This window comes from Hordeum vulgare, chromosome 7H (genome assembly GCF_904849725.1).
Source record: "Hordeum vulgare subsp. vulgare chromosome 7H, MorexV3_pseudomolecules_assembly, whole genome shotgun sequence".
Classification (NCBI taxonomy): domain Eukaryota; kingdom Viridiplantae; phylum Streptophyta; class Magnoliopsida; order Poales; family Poaceae; genus Hordeum; species Hordeum vulgare.
The window spans coordinates 71375346-71403130 of record NC_058524.1 but is presented as its reverse complement, the minus strand read 5'-3'; positions in this window follow the sequence as shown (position 1 = coordinate 71403130).

Here is a 27785-nt window from a genome sequence, read left to right as displayed (position 1 = left end):
GGAGATATTTGCATTTGAATTCTCTTGCATTTTTATTTGTTTTCTTCGTGCAAGAAATGCCGGGAAATACTTTCTGTCAAACAGAAAAGAGAGGAGGAACATGACCCTCAAACCCACGGGCATTTTGAAAGTTGTTTGAACCCTAAAACTTAGAGGGTCATTTGAAAATTAGTTGCAAAAGAAAATAAACCTTTTAGGCAATTTTGTGAAAATAATTTTTTCTGAAGTTTTTATTTTTGCCGTGGAAAATGCGCATCATCTATAATTTATTTTTCTCATAATTTTAGTATATAAAAACTCTTTATTCCGAATTGATTTGATTTCCTTTTTAACGTTTTAGTTTCCTAGTTTTGAAAATAGGAATAGAATCACTTTTATTAGGAAATAGGAGCTGGCCCAATTAAGCACTTTCCAAATTTGGCCCAAGAAGATCATCTTCTTCCTCTATCTCTTCTCCACGTGACACAACCTTTCCTTCCATGGAGAGGAGAATCCCCACCTTCGGGATTCGCGAAGCTCTTTCACTCCCAGCACCTCCCGTCGCCCCTATAAGAACCCCCACACCCTCCTCTATCCATTTTCCCCCAAGAACCATACCTCTCCTCGCCTCTAGCCGCAGCCCCCACCTCGCCGGAGGTCCTGCTGCCTCCTCCCGTCGCCCCACGCCCCGCCGGCACCACCAACCTTCGGCCGGAGCACTCCTCCCCCGCCTGGACCCCTCCGCTGCCTCGGCCGGCCACCGGAGCCACCTTCCCGTCGTCTTCTCCAACTCCGGCGACTAACTCCGGTGAGATTCACGAAATCTCGTATTGCAGTTTTTTCAGAAAATTGCAATCTTAGGAAATTCATATCTATTAGTCTATAACTCCGAATTAGATGATTCTTTTTGCCTTGGATCACAAATTTTATGCAGTTTCTGTAGATATATAATTTGTCTATGTTTGGATTTATAAAAATTGAGTTAGATCAGATTTGAATTAAAGGTTATTTTGCTTATTCCGGGAGTTTAAAAATAGCTTTTAATTTGATTATTTTTGCTGCTGCTTCCTCTTGATCATATCTTTCAGTAGTTTAAGTTTCAAATTTTTTAAAATATTTTTAATTGGGGTTTTTACCAAAACAGATTCTGTTTTAGCTCTTTTAGGACTATGGCTATTATTTTTCTGTAAATTGTTTTAAAATATTTTCTTTATTATTTCAGAAAAATTATTGTTTTGTTCTGTTAGATAAAACAGTAGTTTTGCAACCAGTTTTTATTTTATTTTTATTTGTTTTCATGAAATCAATTCTAGTTCCTTAGTAACTTGCAATTGTTTTCACCGTTGTTTCAAATCCCGTTTGGGAATACTTTCAAAAGGTTTTGTGAAAAATACTTTATTTTATCTTAGTTAAACTTATATCTTAGTTCCTTGTTATTATTTTCTGTTAGACAAAAACTATTTAGTGTTTGACGTAGTAGAAGACTCCCTAGTCTTATTTGAAGTTTCTTTCGGTTTCTTATTCGCTCTCTCTCTTTTGTTTGATTGCTAGAATGATTGCTAGTATGAGTGCTTATGTGAATGATATGTTTGTTATATAGATTTCATCGGAGAGTGACGAGTAGTCTATCAAGTTATTTTCTTGAGAAATTCTTCTTCGTCAACATCACCAGGCAAGTCACTTTGATCATACTATCACCTATGTTTTATGCATTGTAGTTCTACCATCCTATGCCCAAATTTGCATGCTACCTAGGTACTTGGAAACTTTAGTGTAAGTTGTAGTATCATGTGGTAGGAACACAACAACCCCGACACTTGGCCCCGGGACGACAATGTTATATTTGCTATGCTTAAGTAGACGGGTTATCGGTTGAGTGTATACCACGAGTGATGCGAGGTTGATATAATAATCAAGACCGGACTAAGACAAGATTTTCAAGACCTCGGACGCAATGCAACACTGGGTGAAGGACGGTTGACCGGCTCCCTGGAAAACCCAGTGGATGCCCGGGATGCTGGAGAGGCCATGTCATCCTGCGGAAAGCTTCACCCAGTCTCGAAGAGACGGACGGATATTTTCAAGACCCAAGGCTTACCTGCACAGCCACAAGTCATTATGGGCTCTGGCTTGGTTGGAAATGCGGCGACTCTGGACAGGCGGTGCTAGCAGATGTAGACGAATGGTAGGAATGGATGGGCACCGACGGGGATTCAGAGGGACCCGTTGAAAGACCATGTTTTGATCATCCGGTCTTCAAACACCCTGAAGTGCGAGGACATACACGGAGGCGATCAAATCTTGTGGGGAACGTGTGCAAAACTCTGCAGAGTACTCAAACCTAATCGATTAGCCGTGTCCACGGTCATGGACGACTTGAGCCAAAGGAACTGAAGTTATCTGGATTTCTCAACACCATTATATATATTTGATGAGGGTAATTATTGACAACTTGGGTACGAGAACTGGTTGGCGGAACCATCTCGTTAACAACAAACCTTGTAGTAACATTTTGCTTTCAACCCCTCTTGTTGTTGGATAAAACTGGCTTTATGCAAAACGTAGCTCCACCGACCAAATATGCATGTAGAGATAGTTGATTATTACTTTACCCCTCTCTTATGTGACTTGCCGGCATGTTCAATATGCTGACCTACACGGCTGCAATGTCTTATGTTGCAGATATTTTCTTCGACGAGTAAGAGTACGATTCAGGGTTACGGTCTACACTCAACTTGCCGTTGGTGTTTATTGGGACTCCACTCCCTTGACTGCTTCCGCTGAAAACAATTAAGGTATATATCAGTTTTACACTATTTACATGTGATTGCACTTTGATATATACATTGATGTACTGTGTGTGCCAGCATACTGATCCAGGGATGGCACAGAAACACAGAGGCTTGACTCGTCTTGAGTCGGGTCGCTACACTGTCGCTTTTATGTCTTCCTCATCACAGGTTCGTATAAAGCTTATTTTCCACACACCAATAGATCATACATATTAGAGAGCAATTTTTTATTGCTTGCACCGATGACAACTTACTTGAGGGATCTTATTCAATCCATAGGTAGGTATGGTGGACACTCATGGCAAAACTGGTTTGAAGGTTTATGGATGCACAAGTAGTATCTCTACTTGGTGCGGGAGTTTTGGCTAATATGAGGTGGAAGCAATCGTCACATGCTAAGGGATCTCTACTCATATAACATTGTTCAGAGCCAAGCAAACACAATCCATTACGTTGTCTTCCTTGTCCAACATCTACTTCTAGGCATGTAATAGTTTAGTGAGTGTTCACAATCATAGATGGTGTCATAGATGATATATTTGTATGTGAACCTCTCCTTCTTTATCACTTCCTATTAATTGCAACAATGACCAAGGTCTACGTTTGCCTACCCTCAACAAGTTTCAATCCTCATTCTTTTTATATGTGAAGCCATCACTTCCCATAAGATCATTACATGATCTTTCATGCTTTTGTTCTATTCTCACTCTTTTGATCATGGCAAGAGGCAAATCCCTTCAACTAAGAAACTCTTTATTATATGGCTCACGAGCAAGAATACATCGGGGGTGACATAATGAAAAACTCAAAACTAAAACACTAAGACTTTTAAACTACTAGATAAAAAGAAAACTGAAAAGGAAAACTAAAAACAAAGGTAAAGGCAAAAGATGTGATGGTGATACGATACCGGGGCAACTCCCCCAAACTTGGCACAAGCCAAGGGGATTGCCCATACCAATGCTCAGTTGTCTTCCTTTGGTGGTGAAGGTGGAGGAGTTGTTGAAGAGGTCTTGAGGTTGTTTAATTTCCACTTGAGCATAAAATTCTACTCCCTCAGATCATCATTTTCCTCTTCAAGCTTCAACACCCTTTGGCATAATTCATGCTTACTCTCCTGCAAGAAACGAGAAGGGATAAACAAGGTCTTAGGCTTCTTCCTTGAGTCAGGGAGGCTCGACTTCTTGAACTCCACATGTGTGCGTCTAGGTTGAGGTAGAGGAGCCTCCTCTTTATCAGAACTCGTTTGTTCCTTCCCCTCGGGATCATAATCTTCTTCCTCGTTAAAGGTCCAGCCATAAGGATCAAAGTCCCCATAGACCTTGGGGTTAGCAAGGTAATCAGCCACATAGCTCTCCCCCTCTGAATCCTGAGAAGACATCTTGACCTAGATCAGCGGCAGAAAACAGACTCAAAACAAAAAACAGAGGAAATTTGTGTGATGCAGGGGTCAGACAAAACAGAAGTATATATAATGATTTTTTCCAGACCAGAAGGAGTACCCTACATGAAAACGGAGTCCGGGAGGCGCACGAGTTGGCCACATGCCCTCACGGCGCGGCCAGGGGGTGGGCCCGTGCCGTGCAGGCTTGTCGCCTCCTTGCGCACTTTCCGGACTACTTCCAATTTTTGTATTTTTTTCAAATATTCCAAAACGGAGAAAATTTCCTATTGGAAAAGTTTTGGAGTCTATTTTCTTAGCGAATCACATACCTCTTCGTTTTCGGAGTCTGAAACAGGCTGATAAATGTCCCTTAGGTATTCTTCCGGAGTTATGGTATTGATGATATTGCTTTCAACATTTATGGGAGTACTTGAGATATAATGCTTGATTCTCTGCCCATTTACCACTCTCGGACAATTACCTTCCGTGTTGTTGATCTTGATAGCACCGGAACGATATACTTCCTCAATAACATAGGGACCTTCCCATTTAGAGAGAAGTGTTCCTGCAAAGAATCTTAAACGAGAGTTATATAGCAAGACATAATCACCTACATTGAACTCACACTTTTGTATCCTCTTATCATTCCACCTCTTAACCTTCTCTTTGAACAGCTTGGCATTCGCATATGTCTGAGTTCTCCACTCATCAAGCAAGCTAATATCAAATAACCTCTTCTCACCAGCAAGTTTGAAATCAAAGTTGAGCTCTTTGATTGCCCAATAAGCTTTATGCTCTAGCTCAAGAGGTAAGTGACATGCTTTCCCATACACCATTTTGTACGGAGACATGCCCATGGGATTCTTATAGGCAATCCTATAAGCCCACAGTGCATCATCGAGCTTCTTAGACCAATTCTTTCTAGACCTGTTGACAGTCTTTTGCAGAATCAGTTTAATCTCTCTATTACTTAGCTCTACTTGACCACTAGACTGAGGGTGATAGGGAGACGCAATTCTATAGTTAACATAGTACTTAGCAAGCGTTTTACGGAAAGCACCATGAATGAAGTGTGAACCACCGTCGGTCATTAGATATCTAGGGACTCCAAATCTAGGGAAGATAACTTCTTTCAGCATCTTGGTAGAGGTGTTGTGATCATCAGTACTAGTGGGGATAGCTTCTACCCACTTAGTGACGTAGTCAACAGCAACTAGGATTTGAGTATACCCGTTGGATTTTGGAAAAGGTCCCATATAATCAAAGCCCCAGACATCAAATGGTTCAATGACAAGTGAATAATTCATAGGCATATCCTGACGTTTGCTAATATTACCTATTCTTTGACATTCGTCACAAGACAAGACAAACTTACGGGCATCCTTGAAGAGAGTGGGCCAATAGAAACCTGATTGCAATACCTTGTGTGCAGTTCTAACTCCCGCATGGTGTCCTCCGTAGGCCTCGGAGTGACACTTCTGTAGGATCTATCCCTGTTCATGTTCAGGTACACAACGTCTAATAACACCATCTACTCCTTCCTAATAAAGGTGAGGATCATCCCAAAAGTTGTGTCTCAAGTCAAAGAAGAATTTCTTCTTTTGCTGGTACGTGAAACTAGGTGGTATATATTTGGCAACGATATAGTTTGCATAATCAGCATAGCATGGTGCACTACGTGAAGCATTGATGACATTCAATTGCTCACCGGAAAGCTATCATCAATAGGTTGTGGGTCATCAAGAACGTTCTCCAACCTAGACAAGTTATCTGCTACGGGGTTATCAGCACCCTTTCTGTCGACAACGTGCAAATCAAATTCTTGTAGCAAGAAAACCCATCTGATAAGTCTAGGTTTACCGTCCTTCTTCTCATTGAGGTACTTAATAGCAGCATGATCAGTGTGAATAGTGACTTTGGAATCAACTATGTAAGACCTGAACTTTTCACATGCAAACACGACTGCTAAAAATTCCTTCTCCGTAGTAGCATAGTTTCTTTGGGCACTGTCTAGAGTTTTACTAGCATAGTGAATAACATTCAACTTCTTATCAACTCTTTTCCCTAGGACAACACCAAAAGCATAATCACTAGCGTCACACATGATCTCAAAAGGTATGTTCCAATCAGGTGGTTGAAAAATAGGTGCAGTTATCAAAGCCCTCTTAAGTATTTCGAAGGCTTCCTCACAATCATCGTCAAAGACAAAAGGAATATGCTTTTGCAAGAGATTGGTAAGAGGCCTAGAAATCCTAGAGAAGTCTTTGATGAACCTTCTACAGAAACCAACATGACTAAGGAAACTTCTTATACCCTTGATATCTGTGGGGTATGGCATTTTCTCGATTGCATCAACCTTAGCCTTATCGACTTCAATACCTCTTTCAAAAAAATTATGCCCTAAGATGATGCCTTCATTAACCATAAAGTGGCACTTCTCCCAATTCAAGACAAGATTGGTGTCTTTACATCTCTGCAAGACTCGATCAAGGTTGCTGAGGCAATCAACAAAGGAAGACCCATAAACGGAGAAGTCATCCATGAAAACCTCAACAATCTTTTCACAAAAGTCAGAGAATATAGCCATCATACATCTTTGAAAGGTGGCAGGTGCATTACATAAGCCAAAAGGCATAGTCTATAAGCAAAGGTACCGAAAGGACAAGTGAAAGTGGTTTTCTCCTGATCAAATTGTGCAACTGGTATTTGGGAGAAACCAAAATATCCGTCTAGAAAGCAGAAGTGTGTGTGTTTGGACAGCCTTTCTAGCATTTGGTCGATAAAAGGCAAAGGGTAATGATCTTTCCTAGTGGCCTTATTCAACTTCCTAAAATCAATCACCATCCTATAGCCAGTAATAATCCTTTGTGGGATCAACTCATCCTTATCACTAGGGACAATGGTAATGCCTCCCTTTTTAGGGACGCAATGTACCGGACTCACCCAATCGATGTGAGCAACAGGATAAATGATACCTGCTTCCAGGAGATTTAGTATGTCTTTTCTCACCACTTCTTTCATCTTAGGATTTAATCTCCTTTGATGATCAGCAACTAGTTTGAAATCAGGATCAATTTTAATCTTGAGCTAGCATAGGGTAGGACTAATGCCCTTAAGATCATCAAGAGTATATCCAATAGCAGCACGGTGCTTCCTTAGAGTTTTTAGTAACTTCTTTTCTTCATGCTCTGAGAGGCTAGAACTAATAATGACAGGATATATCTCCTTTTCATCAAGATAGGCATACTTAAGAGTATCAGGCTACTGTTTAAGCTCGAACACAGGATCACCCTTTGGTGGGGGTGGATCCCCAAGCAGTTCAAGAGGCAAGTTATTCTTAAGGATAGGATATTGTTCTAAGACAACTCTATTTATTACATCCCTTTCATTCATATGCATATCATTTTCATGCTCAAGCAAGTATTGCTCTAAGGGATCAGTAGGAGGCACGGCAATACAAGCTAAGGCAATAGTTTCATCCCTACTAGGAAACTCCTTTTCATGAGGTTGTCTACCAAACTTGGAGAAATTGAACTCATGTGACACACCTTAAAAGCCAACAGTGACAGTTTGCTTCTCACAGTCAATGTGAGCATTGACACTATTGAGGAAGGGTCTGCAAAATATGATGGGACAAAAACTATCTTGTGCGGTTGCTAGAAAGAGGAAATCAGCAGGATACTTCGTTTTACCACACAAGACTTCAACATCCCTAACAATTCCCACAGGGCAGATAGTATCTCTATTGGCAAGATGAATAGGGACATCAATAGGCTCTATCTCAACAGGTGCAATCTCATCTTTGATTTCATCGTATAAGGATTGAGGTATTGCACTAACACTAGCACCCACGTCACATAATCCATGATAACAATGATCTCCTATCTTAACAAAACCACAGGCGTGCCAACAACAGGCCTATGTTTGTCTCTAGCGTGAGGTTTAGCAATTCTAGCAGCATCTTCACAGAAGTGAATATTATGTCCCTCAACTTCTTCAGGCAAAAGATCTTTGATAATAGCAACGCTAGGGTCAACTCTAATTTGCTCAGGGGTATAGGTGTTCTAATATAGCCTCTACGTCTCACAGTTGAAGCTTTAGAATGATCCTTTATCCTAACAGGGAAAGGTGGTTTCTCAATGTAAGCACTGGGAACCACAGGATCATTATAGGAAATGACTTTCTCTTCAACTGGAGTGGGTTTAACTTCATTGACTTCTAAAGGAGGATGATATTTAAACCACTTCTCTTTGGGGAGATCAATATGAGCAGCAAAGGGTTCACACAATGAAGCTACTATCTCAGAGTCAAGTCCATACTTAGCGCTAAAAAGACAAAAAGTATTTGTCTCAACAAAGGATTTAACGCAATCAAACGTGAAATTCATACATGACTCCTTACCTTCTTGAAGCTCCCAATCTTCAGAGTTGCGCTTAATTCTCTCCAATAGATTCCATTTGAAGTCGATATCTCTCTTCATAAAAGAACCGGTACAAGAAGTGTCAAGCATGGTGCGATCATCATGAGAAAGCCGAGCATAGAAGTTCTGAATGATAATTTCTCTCGAGAGCTCATGATTAGGGCATGAATATAGCATTGATTCAAGCCTCCCCCAAGCTTGAGCGATGCTTTCTCTGTCACGAGGCCAAAAGTTATAAATATAATTCCGATCACGATGTACTAAATGCATAGGATAAAACAGTTGATGAAATTCCAATTTCAACCGATTGTAGTCCCATGATCCAGTATCATCACATGGCCTATACCATGTAAACGCCATATCCTTCAAAGATAAAGGAATGACCTTCTTCGACCTCATCCTCGGGCACACCTGCAAGCTTAAATAAGCCACAAACTTCATCTACATATATCAGATGCAAGTCTGGATGTGATGTTCCATCTCCTGTCAAAGGATTAGCCAACAGTTTCTCAAGCATACCCGAAGGAAATTCAAAGAAAATAATTTTAGTAGGTGCAGCAGGTTGAGGAGCAACTCTTTGTGCTTCCGTTCGAGGTGAAGATACCCCGAACAAGCCCCTCAAAGGATTAGTATCCATAGTGACAAGTGACACTAAATTTCAGCACACTATATGAATGTTTCCTTACCAAGTTCCACTTACCAAAGGCGCTTCACTCCCCGGCAACGGCGCCAGAAAAGAGTCTTGATGACCCACAAGTATAGGGGATCAATTGTAGTACTTTCGATAAGTAAGAGTGTCGAACCCAACGAGGAGCAGAAGGATCTGACAAGTGGTTTTCAGCAAGCAAATATATGCAAGCACTGAAATTGTCGGTAACAAGTGATTGTGTGGTGAGATGATTCATAGCAAGCAACAAGTAAAAAAGTAGCAATGGTGCAGCAAAGTGGCCCAATCCCTTTTGTAGCAAGGGGCAAGCCTGGACAAAGTCTTATAGGAGGAAAAACGCTCCCGAGGACACACGGGAATTTCTGTCATGCTAGTTTCATCATGTTCATATGATTCGCGTTCGTTACTCTGATAGTTTGATATGTGGGTGGACCGGCGCTTGGGTACTGCCCTTACTTGGACAAGCATCCCACTTATGATTAACCCCTCTCACAAGCATTCACAACTACGAAAGAAGAATTAAGACAAAGTCCAACCATAGCACTAAACTGGTAGATCCAAATCGGCCCCTTACGAAGCAACGCATAAACTAGGGTTTAAGCTTCTGTCACTCTAGCAACCCATCATCTACTTACTACTTCCCAATGCCTTCCTATAGGCCCAAATAATGGTGAAGTGTTACGTAGTAGACGTTCACATAACACCACTAGAGGAAAAACAACATACAACATATCAAATTACCGAACGAATACCAAATTCACATGACTACTATTAGCATGACTTATCCCATGTCCTCAGGAACAAAAGTAACTACTCACAAAGCATAATCATAATCATGATTAGAGAGGTCATGAGTAACATCAAGGATCTGAACATAAACTCTTCCACCAAGTAATCCAACTAGCATCAACTACAAAGAGTAATCAACACTACTAGCAACATTACAAGTACTAATCGGAGTCACGAGACGGAGATTGGTTACAAGAGATGAACTAGGGTTTGGAGATGAGATGGTGCTGATGAACATGTTGATGGTGACGAGTCCCCTATAATGATAGGAGTGTTGGTGATGACGATGGCGACGATTTCCCCCTCCGGGAGGGAAGTTTCCCCGGCAGGATCGTCCTGCCGGAGCTCTAGATTGGTTCTGCTCAAGTTCTGCCTCGTGGCGGCGGCGAACCCATGAAAAAGCTCCTCCCTGATTTTTTTTTTCAGGACGAAACCCTCCACATAGCAAAAAAGGGGGGCCAGTGGGCTGCCCACAAGCCCCCATGGCACGGCCTGGGGGGTGGACGCGCCGTGCAGGCTTGTGGGCACCCCCTGGTGCCCCTCTAGCACTTCTTCGGCCCAGTATTTTTGATAAATCGGGAAAAAAATCCTCGTTGATTTTTACGGCGTTTGGAGTTGCGCAGAATAGGTATCTCAACTTTGCTCCACTTTCAGGCCAGAATTCCAGTTGCCGGTATTCTCCCTCTTCATGTAAACCTTGCAAAATAAGAGAGAAAAGGCATAAGAATAGTAACGTGAAGTGAAATAACAGCCAAAGAAGCGATAAATATCAACATGAAAAAATGATGCAAAATGGTCGTATCAATCATCAGCGGCATTAACCACTCAAGCGATAATGCCAATCATGACTCTTCATCCCGTTGCGCTTCAATTTATCAAGATTCACTGCCCTCATTAGATCGCTGCATACTCATCGGGGAACAACAAAGTTTTGAACCACATGAGTATCTCCTTCTTTTGTTCCCTTGTAACAACAAACCTAGCCCGTGGCGTCGTCCAATTTTTCCGGTCTTTGGGTTGCCGCAAGTTTTGTTCGGGTCTATCACATAGCTTCATCACATCTAGTCTAGCCTTAGTATTGTCCTTCGTCTTCTCAGTAATGTTGAACAATGTGCCAAAAATGGCCTCGACGATATTATTTTCAGTGTGCATTACATCAATGTTATGTGGAAGCTCGAGCTGGTGGAAGTAGGGGAGATCCCAGAAGCATGGCTTATGAGTCCATGCGTTTTCTTCATTATATCCCAAGAAATACATGTTCGGTTGGGATCAGGCTGGAGAGCATTTAGTTCATCACGAATCTATCCAGTCATCATCTCAGGTGGTGCTGAGTGTTCGACAACATCACCTTTCATGAAGTTCTTCGTGTCTTGTCTGAATGGATGGTCAGGCGACAAATGTTGTGTGTGGAAATCGAAGCAAGAATACTTGCGACCATGTTGCAACCAACGACATTGAAGGTTTGCCTTGCATCTGGGGCATGGGAACCTCCCATGCACAGACCACCCCATGAAAAGTGAGAACGCCGGTAGGTCATGCATTGAGTGCTGGTACCAAATATGCATTCTGAAGTTTTTGTTGCTAGCAGCATTGTATGTATGTATCCCATTCACCCGAGCTTCTTTCAAGTCATCTATCAGCGACTGGAGGTACACATTTATATTCTTCCCCGGATACTTGGGCCCTGGCATTATCAACGATAGGAATATGTGCTTGCATTGCATTAGAAGGGGGGAGGTTGAGGGGAACAACGAACACATGCCAACAACCGTATGTCTCCGAGACAAAACCAAACGGATTGAACCCATCAAGTACGATGGTGATTCGTCCATTCCTTGCCTCTTTTGCTTTCTCAGGATGTAATCGATCGAAATTCTTCCATGCTTGGGCACAAGACAGATGTATCAACATTGGTCTCCCATGATCATCCTTGTCGCGTCTTATCCCATATTTGTGCCATACCATGTGTTCGGTTGTATCTTCGTTCAAGTAAAGCCGTTGAATTCTTGGAAGGATTGGAACATACCGAAGAAACATTTGCAGGGAATTTGGTATGCTTCTTCATACCATCACTGAGGACTCTCTTGATATACCTACACGAGCCACACTTGGCATAGTACTTGAGGCCTGCATACTCTTTCGTAAATAAGAGACATCCGTTTGGGCAAGCATGTATCTACTCATATGACATCTTAAGAGCACGTGGGGTTTTCTTCGGTTCGTATCAAGTTTTAGGCAGTTTGTGACCTTTAGGGAGAGAGCGACCCCAAGAGGTCATCTGTGACATCCTCGACTTTTGCTACAGTAATGATTGTAATTAAGCGACACTGATCCCGCGCAAATGATGCCACGTCATCGCAAGTGATATCAATGATCTCGTGTTGGTTGAAACCGAATCAAATTCGGAGCTTTAAAATAAAGTGAGACGAGAAAAGATTTTTGTGTTGTTGAAATAAAAACGTCGGGGAGTTATCAAAAATTCCCTAACGGATTATAATATCGCATCGGGCACTTTAGAGTTATTGATAATCCCAATATATTTAAAAGAGGAGCTTTAAATAAAATAAATAAAGGAAATATAGTAAATGAAAATAAATAAATAAAAGAAAGAATTATAAGTATGTATAATAAATTGTAAAAGAAAGTATAAAAAAGTATTTAAAAAGAAAGTTAAATAGTATATTAAATAATAAAAGATAGAAAAGAAATTAAAAAAAAAAGCAAAGCTAACCTCCCCCCTGGCCGAGCTAGGCCAAGTGGCCCAGCTGGCCACGCCCTCCCGCATCGGCCCCCCACTCCCCTGAAACCCTAGGCAACCATCACGCCAGCCCCTCCCACTGCCTCCTCCCGATTTCCCCCACCCCGCCGCCACCTCTCCCTCCCCTCTCGCAACCTACGAGAGCCCCACTCCCCACCCCCTTCGCCACGACCCCAGATCCCCCCTTCCCACGAGAGTCCCCCACGCACCAGACCCCATCTCCCTCCCCCACGATCCTCCCTCCTCTCGGTCTCCCGTCTCTCCCTCCCAGATCCTCGCCTAGCTCACCCCCCTGCGCTCCTCCCGCCGGCACCCTCCACCTCCGGCTCTCTCCCTCCGTTCTCCACTCCGGCGGCCCCCATCTCGCCTTCCCTGCTCACCCCACGCCGGCGACCTCCCGTTTCCCGTCGCCTCCTGCTCCCTCGCCGAGCACCCCCGTCGCTAGGGCCGCCCTCACTGGCCGCCTCTCCCCACCGGCCACGGCGGCCCTGCCTCGGCCTCCCTCCGCTCGCCCAGGCCGAAGCCCGCGCCGGCCGGCCCCTACACCGCGGTGCCCCTCCGGCGCCCTCACCTCCATACGGCCGCATGCCTCCGGCCTGAGCCCCACCACTCCGGCGACGCCTCCGCTCCCCCTTGCGTTGGAACCGCACCGGCCCCATGCTGTACCCGCGTCGACCGCCTCCGTCGCCGGAACTTCACCACCGCCGGATCGGCCTCGCCGGACTACAACACCACGTCGGCCATCGCCCTCCCTCGAGCCCGCTTTGCACCTCTACGGGCTCGGTGAGAACAACCCCTCTTCTCCTCTCTGCCCTCCGGATCCATTCTGACGAACGTCGCCGCATTCCGACGCCGTTAGGGTCGTGCAGGTGGAGATGAGGTTGTCACCTTCCTCCTCTCTGTTGAGAGAGGAGCAGTGAGAGTTGTACAGAGAGATGCAGAAGAGAGAAAGTTAATAATAAAATGCATATGTATGTATATAAAAAATTATGTATGTATGAATTTATGCATGTATATACGTATAATAGATATTACTAGATGTGTGAGTTTGTGTGTTGTGTATGTGTGTGCGTGTAGTGTTTGAGTGCTCGTTGTCCCGATGACATGCAGGCCCCATGTCCCTAAAGATAATAATAATAAAAATAATGTTAATGTTTTTATTAAATAAATAAATAGATATATTAGTTAAATTAATTAATTAGCAGAATGAGAGGATGACACGTGGGTCCCCCACTAAATTAATCTGATTAATTAATATTTAATCTTAATTAAAACTTGTGCCTATGACGTTCGGGACCCACTGGTCAGTTGACCAGTCAACTGCTGATGTCAGCATGAGATCGTGATGATGTCATAATAGGATTTTATTAAAATAATTAAATCTGTTTTTAATTCTTAAATAATTAATAAAACTTTAAAAATTAATATTAAATAATCCGTAAGTCAGATCGAAATATTTTCAACATGAAAGTTGATCAGCAGAACGAGACGAACCCGGATACACAGCCTGTTCGTCTGTCACGCGTCCCTAGCATAGCAAACATGGAACATTTCCATCGTTTCCAGTATAACCGGTAGTAGCCCGAGACCCGGAAAATATCATCAGATATTCTTCCGACCCGTCTATGACGGATGTTGCTGCGTTAGCTCATGTCTAGCCTGCATCTTGCCATGTCATGCTTTGTGTTGCATCGGTGCTATTATTTATTGTTTCTTCCCCCTCTTCTTACCGGTAGACCCCGAGACTGACGCTGCTGCCGGGTGCATCTACGACCCTGCCGATCAGTCCTTTGCCGCAGAGCAGCAAGGCAAGCAAACTCCCCTTGATCATTCCTATATCGCCTATGTCTTTCGTCCTACTGCTTGCATTAGTATTTTGCTACTGTTGTAGTTAGCTCCTATATCTGATGCATAGCCTGTTTTTGTCTGTACCTTTAATCTGCTTAGTATAGGTGGAGCAGTCATCCCCTCTGACCCCGTAGTTCAGTTGCCCCGCTTGTTTTTCAATCTCGATCTCTGATCGACAAGCCAGACCCGACACGGCACATTCACCCCCTTCGTTGTACGACGCTACAGAGATACTATCGGGTACCGAGGGTGACACCTCACTAAGTACTCCTGATGATATCTCTGTAGTATAGCTAGTCGGTCGTGGTTATCGAGGGTGATTCCTCTTTCACCATTCCCGATGACGCCCCTTTCGTGCAACCCCTCAAGTGTGGGACCCCCGAGGGTGATTCCTCTAAGCCACCTTGACGGGTACTGGGATCATTGGTGACTAGTTGTAAGACGGGTGGATTCCCGTGAGATTGTGTTGGTGGCCTAATTAAACTGCTAATGGATTTGGGTATTTGATCTGGGTTGGTCGGAAACCTTTTCGCACTAACCGGCTACGCGGGAAGAATTATGGGTACTCGGCGTCGCGGTATCAGCCGAAGCTTTTCAGATGCCAGCAATGTAGCGGCGCACGCCCGAGTGGTCCCGAGATGCATCGCGCTTGTGATTAAGGGATGCTAGGACTGACGTCGGCCGCCCACGCCACGTGCAGGAGCGTGAAGGGGAACTGGGCCCACGAACCCTTTGTGCTTAGGAGTTAGACCGGCGGGCTGGCCTCTCTGATTAGTCTTAGGTGGGGCTGCGACGTGTCGATATTCCAAGGCCGGACAGGACCCAGAAAAGTATGTCCGGCCAGAGTGTTATCGAGCGTGACGGGACATGTGGTGCACCCCTGCAGGGATGAAATTTAACTATTCGGATAGTCGTGTCCACGGTTACAGGACGACTTGGAGTTGTGCCCCGATCTTTTACAACTACAATTGTTACTTAACTGGAATTAGGTTGCCTCAGGATTGCTTCCTCGCAGGGAGTCGAGGGAGGATCCTTAGGCGTGACCTCACTTTAATACTACTGCAACAATATGACTATTAATGTTTTACCCCCCTATTCTACTCTCGTCTTTTGCTGCAAGACCCTGAAGATGCTAGTCTTCGATAGGACTAGACCTTCTCTCTCTATTCTCGCATTGCTGCAGTCAGTCCACATATAACCCCCTTCTTTGATACTGATGCATATTTAGAATAGTCTTGATGTAAGACTTGCGAGTACTTTGGATGAGTACTCACCGCTGCTTTGCTCCCCCCCTTGTCCCCTTGATCCGTTGCTGCGACCAGATGATGGAGCCCAGGAGATGGAGGTCCCCGCCGCCGACGACTGCTACCCCGACGGTGCCTACTACTACGTGGAGGCCGCTGATGATCAGGAGTAGTTAGGAGGTTCCCAGGCAGGAGGCCTCGCCTCGTTCGATCGTTGTATCTTTTGTGCTAGCCTTCTCTAAGGCACCCCATGTTTTATGTCTGTACTCAGATATTTGTTGCTTCCGCTGACTCGTGTGTTTATCGAGCTTTCGTATTCTAGCCCTCGAGGCCCCTGGCTTGTAATATGAAGCTGATGTTATTTTTATTTGTGTCTAGAGTTGTGTTGTGATATCTTCCCGTGAGTCCTTGGGTTTGATCATACGCATTTGCGTGTATGGTTAGCGTACGATTAAATCGAGGGCGTCACATCATCATTGAATTAAAGTCATCTTTGCTCATGTTGAACTAGGTCTTCATACACATTGCTTGTCCAATGGCATCCATCTGGCACTAATCTGTGTAGTTGTGAAGAGGTTGTTGTGACAAATTGAGCATTTCTAAGAACGCCCTCGCAGACTCCTGTGGTTCTTCCTCTGATCCCACATCACGTGCATCATTGAACTCAGCTACCATGTCATGGATCCCGGTACCATTATCGTCGATGCGCCAACGCACCACCTCCTCTCTCTTACGTTTAGTCTCACCATGAAAGGTCCATCAGGTATACCCAGGCTTAAATCCATACTTCTGTAGATGTAAACACGTTGTCTTATTTGTCTGTTCTCTATGGTTTTCACACTCGAAATAGGACACCAAGTTTTTCTCTTGCCACTAGCAAATGTTGCCTCTACGAATTCATTGGCCTTGTCCACCCACTCAGCGGTCATACCAGCCTGACTAGGGTGGCCAGTGTACATCCACTCACGATCATCCATACTGCTACTGGCAAAATGTTGATAAGATAGAAAATCATTTGAATGCACAAAATATAATATAAGCTGAAGCTAAGCAATCAGATATGATACATCTGGCAAGATTAATTAAATCAGATATGATAATCAATTATTTATTACCAGTCCATAATATATAAAAAATGCTACCTGGAAGGCTAACCTCATGGTCGAGGGAGCATACTAATATACTAGTTTTTTAAGGGAAAGGCTAACATACAAACTGGTATTACTAGTAATCTGTATGTGCAACTTATTATGCAAAAACATGGTAGTAAATTAGCTTTTGAGGTGACTATTGAGATGGTGAACTCATTCTCCTAAATGGAGGCCCTAATGCTCATAACATGGACAGAGGCGATGTGTGAGTAAAGGTGCAAGCTTACGGCAGCCGTTCCTTGGTGGGAGCATGATTTTAACCATGGTCGACAGTCCATTGATATCAATTGGATCTGCCTCCATTGAAATTTAAATTTGCTTTAGTCAAATAAAAAGTAGGCTGCACTATAACTACTAAATTTCTTTAGACATGACAAAAATAATTATACAGAATACAAGTAATGGGAGCAGCTTACCATATTGTGGAAGCAAACTCCGTCCGATCATGAAGCATGTAATTTCAGGAAGCATGAACTCTTGGAAATATGCCCTAGAGGCAATAATAAATTAGTTATTATTATATTTCTTTGTTCATGATAATCGTTTATTATCCATGCTATAATTGTATTGATTGGAAACACAGTGCATGTGTGGATACATAGACAAAACACTGTCCCTAGTAAGCCTCTAGTTGGCTAGCTCGTTGATCAAAGATGGTCAAGGTTTCCTGACCATAGGCAAGTGTTGCCACTTGATAACGGGATCACATCATTAGGAGAATCATGTGATGGACTAGACCCAAACTAATAGACGTAGCATGTTGATCGTGTCATTTTGTTGCTAAAGTTTTCTGCGTGTCAAGTATTTGTTCCTATGACCATGAGATCATATAACTCACTGACACCGGAGGAATGCTTTATGTGTATCAAGATGCTCTACAGGTATCTCCGAAGGTTTTTGTTGAGTTAGTATGGATCGAGACTGGGATTTGTCACTCCGTGTGACGAAGAGGTATCTTGGGGCCCACTCGGTAATACAACATCACACACAAGCCTTGAAAGCAATGTGACTTAGTGTAAGTTGCGGGATCTTGTATTACGGAACGAGTAAAGAGACTTGCCGGTAAACGAGATTGAAATAGGTATGCGGATACTGACGATCGAATCTCGGGCAAGTAACATACTGAAGGACAAAGGCAATGACATACGGGATTATATGAGTCCTTGACACTGAGGTTCAACCGATAAGATCTTCGGAGAACATGTAGGATCCAATATGGGCATCCAGGTCCCGCTATTGGATATTGACCGAGGAGTCACTTGGGTCATGTCTACATAGTTCTCGAACCCGCAGGGTCTGCACACTTAAGGTTCGACGTGCTTTTATGCGTATTTGAGTTATATGGTTGGTTACCGAATGTTGTTCGGAGTCCCGGATGAGATACAGGATGTCACGAGGAGCTCTGGAATGGTCCCGAGGTAAAGATTGATATATAGGAAGTCCTGTTTTGGTCACCGGAAAAGTTTCGGGCTCATCGGTAGTGTACCGGGAGTGCCGGGAGGAGTGCCGGGGACCATCGGGAGGGGTGTCACGCCCCAAGGGGTCTCATGGGCTATGGGAAGAGATAAACCAGCCCCTAGTGGGCTGTAATAAGTTCCCACTAAGGCCCATAAGGTTTGAGAAGGAAAAAACACAAGGTGGAAAGAGTTTCCAAGTGGGAAGGTGGAATCCTACTCCAAGTAGGATTGGAGTAGGACACCTCCACCTCCAATTTCGGCCAAACCTTGAGGGTTTGAGGCTGCCTCTTCCCTCCCCCTCCCTCCTATATATACTGAGGTATTAGGGCTGATTTGAGGCAACTTTTGCCACGGCAGCCCGACCACATACCTCCACGGTTTTTCCTCTAGATCGCGTTTCTGCGGAGCTCGGGCGGATCCCTGCTGAGATTAGATCACCACCAACCTCCGGAGCACCGTCACGCTGCCGGAGAACTCATCTACCTCTCTGTCTCTCTTGCTGGATCAAGAAGGCCAAGATCATCGTCGAGCTGTACGTGTGCTGAACGCGGAGGTGCCGTCCGTTCGGCACTAGATGGGACCGGGTCGTGGGACGGATCGCGGGACGGTTCGTGGGACGGTTTGCAGGGCGGATCGAGGGACGTGAGGACGTTCCACTACATCAACCGTGTTCACTAACGCTTCTGTTGTGCGATCTACGAGGGTACGTAGATCGGAAATCCCCTCTCGTAGATGGACATCACCATGATAGGTCTTCGTGCGCGTAGGAAAATTTTTGTTTCCCATGCGACGTTCCCCAACAGTGGCATCATGAGCTAGGTTCATGCATAGATGTCTTCTCGAGTAGAACACAAAAAATTTTATGGGCGGTGATGTGCGTTTTGCTGCCCTCCTTAGTCTTTTCTTGATTCTGCGGTATTGTTGGATCGAAGCGGCTCAGACCGACATTACTCGTACGCTTACGAGAGACTGGTTTCATCGCTACGAGTAACTCCGTTGCTCAAAGATGACCGGCGAGTGTCGGTTTCTCCAACTTTAGTTGAATCGGATTTGACCGAGGTGGTCCTTGGATGAGGTTAAATAGCAATTCATATATCTCAGTTGTGGTGTTTGCGTAAGTAAGATGCGATCCTACTAGATACCCATGGTCACCACGTAAAACATGCAACAACAATTAGAGGACGTCTAACTTGTTTTTGCAGGGTATGCTTGTGATGTGATATATTGGATGTATGAGATGATCATGTTGTAATAGTTAATATCGACTTGCACGTCGATGAGATGATCATGTTGCAAGAGCCATAGGGTTGTCTTTAAACTAACGTTTGTGCTTGCAGATGCGTTTACAATATTGCTAGGACGTAGCTTTAGTAGTAATAGCATGAGTAGAACGACAACCCCAATGGCGACACGTTGATGGAGATCATGATGATGGAGATCATGGTGTGACGCCGGTGACAAGAAGATCGTGCCGGTGCTTTGGTGATGGAGATCAAGAAGCACATGATGATGGCCATATCATGTCACTTATGAATTTCATGTGATGTTAATCCTTTATGCACCTTATCTTGCTTAGAACGACGATAGCATTATGAGGTGATCTCTCACTAAAATTTCAAGACGAAATTGTGTTCTCCCCGACTGTGCACCGTTGCGACAGTTCTTCATTTCGAGACACCACGTGATGATCGGGTGTGATAGACTCAACGTTCACATACAACGGGTGCAAAACAGTTGCACACGCGGAACACTCGGGTTAAGCTTGACGAGCCTAGCATGTGCAGACATGGCCTCGGAACAAATGAGACCGAAAGGTCGAGCATGAATCGTATAATTGATATCATTAGCATAGAGATGCTTACCACTGAAACTATTCTCGACTCAAGTGATGATCGGACTAGAGATAGTGGATTTGGATCATGTACCACTCAAATGACTAGAGAGATGTACTTTTTGAGTGGGAGTTCTTAAGTAATATGATTAATTGAACTAATTGTCATGAACATAGTCTAATGGTCTTTGCGAATTACGATGTAGCTTGCGCCATAGCTCTACTGTTTTTATATGTTCCTAGAGAAAATTTAGTTGAAAGTTGATAGTAGCAAACTTTGCAGACTGAGTCTGTAAAACCGAGGATTGTCCTCGTTGCTACGCAGAAGGCTTATGTCCTTAATGCACCACTCGGTGTGCTGCACCTCGAGCATCGTCTATAGATGTTGTGAACATCCGACATACACGTTTCTGATGACTACATGATAGTTCAGTACAAAATACTTAATGGCTTAGAAGCAAGGCGCCGAAGACGTTTTGAAACGTCACGGAACATAAGAGATGTTCTAAAGAGATGAAATTGTGGTTTCATGCTTGTGCCCTTGATAAGAGGTATGAGACCTCCGACAAGATTCTTTGTCCACGAAGTAAAGGAGAAAAGCTCAATCGTTGAGCGTGTGCTCAGATTATCTGAGTACGACAATCGCTTGAATCAAGTGGGAGTTGATCTTCTAGATAAGATAGTGATGGTTCTCCAAAGTCACTGCCAACAAGCTGTGAGAGCTTCGTGATGAACTATAACATATCAAGGATAGATACAATGATCCTTGAGCGATTCGCGATGTTTGACACTGCGAAAGTAGAAATCAAGAAGGAGCATCAATAGTTGATGGTTAGTAAAACCGCTAAGTTTCGAGAAAGGCAAGGGCTAGAAGGGATACTTCGTCAAACGGCAAAGTAGTTGCTGCACTAATGAAGAGACCCCAGATTAAACCCAAGCCCGGGACTAAGTGCTTCTGTTATGAGGGGAACGGTCACTGAGGCGGAGGAACTCTAGATACTTGGTAGATAAGAAGGCTGGCAAAAGTCGAAAGAAGTATATTTGATATACATGATGTTGATGTGTACTTTACTAGTACTCCTAGTAGCACGAGGGTATTGGATACCGGTTCGGTTGCTAAGTGATTAGTAACACGAAATGAAAGCTACCGCATAAACGGAGACTAGCTAAAGGTGAGGTGACGATACGTGTTGGAAGTGTTTCCAAGGTTGATATGATCAAACGTCGCACACTCCCTCTACCATCGGGATTGGTGTTAAACCTAAATAATTGTTATTTGGTGTTTGCGTTAAGCATGAACATGATTGGATCGTGTTTATTGCAATACGATTATTCATTTAAAGAGAATAATGGTTACTCTATTTGTTTGAATAATCACCTTTAATGGTTTATTGAATCTCGATCGTAGTGTTACACATGTTCATGATATTGGTGCCAAAAGATACGAGGTAATGATGATAGTACCACTTACTTGTGGAACTGTCGCTTGAGTCATGTTGGTATAAATTGCATGAAGAGGCTCCATGCTGATGGATCTTTATACTCACTTGATTTTGAATCACTAGTGACATGCAAATCATACCACATGAGCAAGGCCTTGTTTTCATTGAGATGAAACAAGATAGTAACTTGTTGGAAGTGATACATTTTGATGTATGCAGTCCAATGGGTGCTGAGGCACGCAGTGGATATCATTATGTTCTTACTTCAATGACGATTTGAGTAGATACAAGAGTATTTACTTAATGAATCACAAGTCTGAAATATTGAAAAGTTCAATTCTGTTTCAGGAGTGAAGTTTGTCGTAACAAGAGGATAAACTGTCTACGATATGATCATAGAAATGAACATCTGAGTTACGAGTTTTGGTACGCAGTTAAGACAATGTGGAAATTGTTTCGCAGTTCATGCCACCTGGAACATGATAGTGTCATGATGTGTCTGAACGTCATAGCCACGCACTATTTGGTATGGTGCATGCTATGATGTCTCTTATCGAATTACAACTATCGTTTATGGGTTATGCGTTAGAGACAACCGCATTCACTTTAAATAGGGCACCGCGTATTTCCGTTGAGATGACACAGTATAGATTGAGGTTTAGAGAAATCTAGACCGTCGTTTCTTGAAAGTTTGGGGCTTCGACACTTGTGTGAAAAAGTTTCAGTCGAATAAGCTCAAACCTAAAGCGGATAAATGCATCTTCATAGGATATCCAAAACAGTTGGGTACATCTCCTATCTCAGATCCGAAAGCAAAGTGTTTGTTTCTAGAAACGGATCCTTTCTCGAGGAAAGGTTTCTCTCGAAAGAATTGAGTGGGAGGGTGGTAGAACTTGATGAGGTTACTGAACCATCACTTCAACCAGTGTGTAGCAGGGCACAGGAAGTTGTTCCCGTGGCGCCTACACCAATTGTAGTGAAAGCTGATGATGGTGATCATCGAGCATCGGATCAAGTTATTACAAACCTCGTAGGTTGACAAGGTCGCGTACTACTGTAGAGTGGTACGGTAACCCTGTCTTGGAGGTCATGTTGTTGAGCAACAGTCAACCTATGAGTTATGGAGAAAGCAATGGTGGGCCTGGATTCCGACAAATGGCTGGAAGCCATGAAATCCAAGAGAGGATCCATGTATGAAAACAAAGTGTAGACTTTGGAAGAACTACTTGATGGTCATAGGACTATTGAGTAAAGATGGATCTTTAAAAGGAACACAGACGATGATGGTGATAAGTCACTATTAAGAAAAGCTCGACTTGTCGCAAAGATGTTTCCGACAAGATCAAACAGTTGACTATGATGAGACTTTCTCACTCGTAGCGATGCTGAAAGTCTGTTAGAATTATGTTAGTAGTTGCTGCATTATCTATGAAATATTGCACATAGGATGTCAAAACATTGTTTCCTCGACGGTTTCCTTGAGCAAACATTGTATGTGATACAACCAGGAGGTTTTGTCGATCCTAAAGATACTAGCAAGTATGCAAGCTCTAGCGATCCTTCAATGGACTGGTGCAAGCATCTCGGAGTTGGAATATACACTTTGATGAGATGATCAAAGATTTTGGGTTTGTACAAGGTTTATGAGAAACTTGTATTTCCAAAGAAGTGAGTGGGAGAACTATAGAATTTCTTATAAGTATATGTGGTTGACATATTGTGGATCAGAAGTAATGTAGAATTTCTGTAAAGCATACAAGGTTGTTTGAAAGGAGTTTTCAAAGGAGTACCTGGATTGCGCTACTTGAACATTGAGCATCAAAGATCTATGGAGATAGATCGAAAGCGCTTAATGGAAGTTTCAACAAGATGCATGCCTTGACAAGTTATTGAAGGAGTTCAAATAGATCAGCAAAGAAGGAGTTCTTGGTTGCGTTGTGAGGTGTGAATTTGAGTAACACTCAAAACCCGACCCCGGCAGAATAAAGAGAATAGACGAAGGTCGTCTTCTATGCCTTGGCCGTAGAATCTGAAGTATGCCATGCTGGGTACCGCACCTGATGTGTGCCTTGACTCAAAGTCTGTTGAGAGGTACAGAGAGTGATCCATGATTGAATCACTAGCAGCGGTCAAAATTTATCCTTAGTAACTGATGGACTAAGGAATTTTTCTCGATTATGGAGGTGGTTAAAGAGTTCGTCGTAAAGGGTTACGTCGATGCAAGCTTTTACACTAATCCGGATAACTATGAGTAGTGAAACGGATTCGTATAGTAGAGTAGATATTTGGAGTATTTCCGAATAGCACATAGTAGCAGCATCTATAAGATGACATAAAGATTTGTAAAGAACACACGGATCTGAAAGTTTCAGAATTGTTGACTAAAACCTCTCTCACGAGCAAGACGTGATCAGACCCCATAACTATATGGGTGTTGGATTCGTTGGAATCACATGGTGATGTGAACTAGATTATTGACTCTAGTGCAAGTGGGAGACTGTTGGAAATATGCCCTAGAGGCAATAATAAATTAGTTATTATTATATTTCTTTGTTCATGATAATCGTTTATTATCCATGTTATAATTGTATTGATTGGAAACACAGTGCATGTGTGGATACATAGACAAAACACTGTCCCTATTAAGCCTCTAGTTGACTAGCTCGTTGATCAAAGATGGTCAAGGTTTCCTGACCATAGGCAAGTGTTGTCACTTGATAACGGGATCACATCATTAGGAGAATCATGTGATGGACTAGACCCAAACTAATAGACGTAGCATGTTGATCGTGTCATTTTGTTGCTACTGTTTTCTGCGTGTCAAGTATTTGTTCCTATGACCATGAGATCATATAACTCACTGACACCGGAAGAATGCTTTGTGTGTATCAAACGTCACAACGTAACTGGGTGACTATAAAGATGCTCTACAAGTGTCTCCGAAGGTGTTTGTTGAGTTAGTATGGATCGAGACTGGGATTTGTCACTCCGTGTGACGGAGAGGTATCTCGGGGCCCACTCGGTAATACAACATCACACACAAGCCTTGAAAGCAATGTGACTTAGTGTAAGTTGTGGGATCTTGTATTACAGAACGAGTAAAGAGACTTGCCGGTAAACGAGATTGAAATAGGTATGCGGATACTGACGATCGAATCTCGGGCAAGTAACATACCGAAGGACAAAGGGAATGACACACGGGATTATATGAATCCTTGACACTGAGGTTCAACCGATAAGATCTTCGGAGAACATGTAGGATCCAATATGGGCATCCAGGTCCCGCTATTGGATATTGACCGAGGAGTCACTCGGGTCATGTCTACATAGTTCTCGAACCCGCAGGGTCTGCACACTTAAGGTTCGACGTGCTTTTATGCGTATTTGAGTTATATGGTTGGTTACCGAATGTTGTTCGGAGTCCCGGATGAGATCCAGGATGTCACGAGGAGCTCCGGAATGGTCTGGAGGTAAAGATTGATATATAGGAAGTCCTGTTTTGGTCACCGGAAAAGTTTCGGGCTCATCGGTAGTGTACCGGGAGTGCCGGGAGGGGTGCCGGGGACCATCGGGAGGGGTGTCACGCCCCAAGGGGTCTCATGGGCTATGGGAAGAGATAAACCAGCCCCTAGTGGGCTGGAATAAGTTTCCACTAAGTCCCATAAGGTTTGAGAAGGAAAAACACAAGGTGGAAAGAGTTTCCAAGTGGGAAGGTGGAATCCTACTCCAACTAGGATTGGAGTAGGAATCCTCCACCTCCAATTTCGGCCAAACCTTGAGGGTTTGAGGCTGCCTCTTCCCTCCCCCTCCCTCCTATATATAATGAGGTATTAGGGCTGATTTGAGACAACTTTTGCCACGGCAGCCCGACCACATACCTCCACGGTTTTTCCTCTAGATCGCGTTTCTGCGGAGCTCGGGCGGAGCCCTGCTGACATTAGATCACCACCAACCTCCGGACCACCGTCACGCTGCTGGAGAACTCATCTACCTCTCCGTCTCTCTTGCTGGATCAAGAAGGCCAAGATCATCGTCGAGCTGTACGTGTGCTGAACGCGGAGGTGCCGTCCGTTCGGCACTAGATCGGAGCGGATCGTGGGACGGATCGCGGGACGGTTCGTGGGACGGTTCGCGGGGCGGATCGAGGGACGTGAGGACGTTCCACTACATCAACCGCGTTCACTAACGCTTCTGCTGTGCGATCTACGAGGGTACGTAGATCGGAAATCCCCTCTCATAGATGGACATCACCATGGTAGGTCTTCATGCGCGTAGGAAAATTTTTGTTTCCCATGCGACGTTCCCCAACATGACCAAATGAAGAAAAATCCATTTGCAACTGAATCAAATTTTGTACCTACGAAGCATAGTTTTGTTGTGTTCAAAAAACCCTTCAGTAAAAATAATTTTCTTTCAGATTGAAGCAAGCTATCTGAATCTATCTACAGCTCTACATACGGCCTTTTCCTATCCCTATTGGAAAAGTAAAACCTGCAGCAAAACGCTCATCTCAATCTATCTGCACCTCTACATACAACCTTTTGTTTCCTGCAACAAAACGCTCATCCGACGGAGTAAGCTACATCGGTTTCTTACATACAACTATGATGCATTTTTATACAAACTATCAATGGAATTTATTTTCTTTTAGATGCTCGATCTCACCTTTAAGGCACGGCCGGCCTCGATCCATGGGGGCGAAGGGCGGCGGGGACCGGCAGGGAGGCTCGCGGTTGGGCGGGAATGGAGCCCCACCGGAATTATCCCCCAGCCATCTTGCAGCGACCAACCGCTGCGGCCACGACGACCGGGGAGGGCCGAGGCGGCGGTCGGGGAGGGCGGAGGCATTGGCCGGGGGGAGGGAGGCGGCGGTCGGGGAAGGCGGCAATGGCGATAGGGGAGGGGCCGGCGACTGACGAGGGCTCGGGGTATATGCGCTCGTGGCTGAGCTCACGCGGCCTGGTCCTATCCGCTCGTGTGAGGAGAGAGAGAGAGAGAGAGAGAGAGAGAGAGAGAGAGGAGCCGCATGATATTTTGGGTGGTTGTGTAGAGCTGCTTTTTTTTTCTTTGCCGTCATGGATGCACAAATTAGACGGCAAAGCAGCCCTCTTTGCCGTCAACTAGATGGAATTGAAGACATCAAATCTTTTGCATGTCTAAGCACGTTAGATAGGCCCGTGGATAACCTTTTGCCGTCAGCTAGAGAGGAGGAAGATGACAAAGATAGCAATCTTTGCCGTGAAGTTTTCTTTGTCGTCTGCTTTATGTCACTTTCACCGTCTGTCTTTCTTTGCCGTCTGCTTTATGTCCCTTTTGTCGTCTATCTTTCTTTGTCGTCTGCTCCAAGACATCAAAATAATCTTTATCATCTGCCCCGATGATAAGCTCGCGGCAAAGTATTTCACAGTAGGCAAAATAATTGTTTCCCGTAGTGTGCCCAATAACGATGAAATAATTGTTCTTGCTTCTATTGTTGTACCTCCTAGTGATCCACTAGAACAATATTTGCTAGGCCATGAGAATGATATGCATCTGAAAGAAAGGAATGAAATAGATAAGATATTCTTTGATGAATAACCTATCCTTAAGCACAACCTACCAGTTGATATTTTAGGGGATCCTCCTCCACCCAAGGGAGGTCCCGTGTTTGAGCTTATGACATTACCTTATACTTTGAAATATGTTTATCTTGATGAAAAGAAGATATATCTTGTTATTACCAGTGCTAACCTTTCAGAGCATGAAGAAAAGGGATTACTCAAAACTTGAAGGAAGCACATGGCTGCTATTGGATGTACTCTTGATGATCTTAAGGGCATAAGCCCCACTCTGTGTCAGCACAAGATTAATATGGAACCGGATGCTAAACCAGTCATTGATCATCAACGTGGTCTCAATCCTAAGGTGAAAGAGGTGGTATGTAACATCCCAAAATTTCATTTTGGCATGTTACATTATAGTTATGCGTCTATTTATATTGGTTCTAGTAGCATTATTGAAATGAATGAATGCTGAATGTTTTT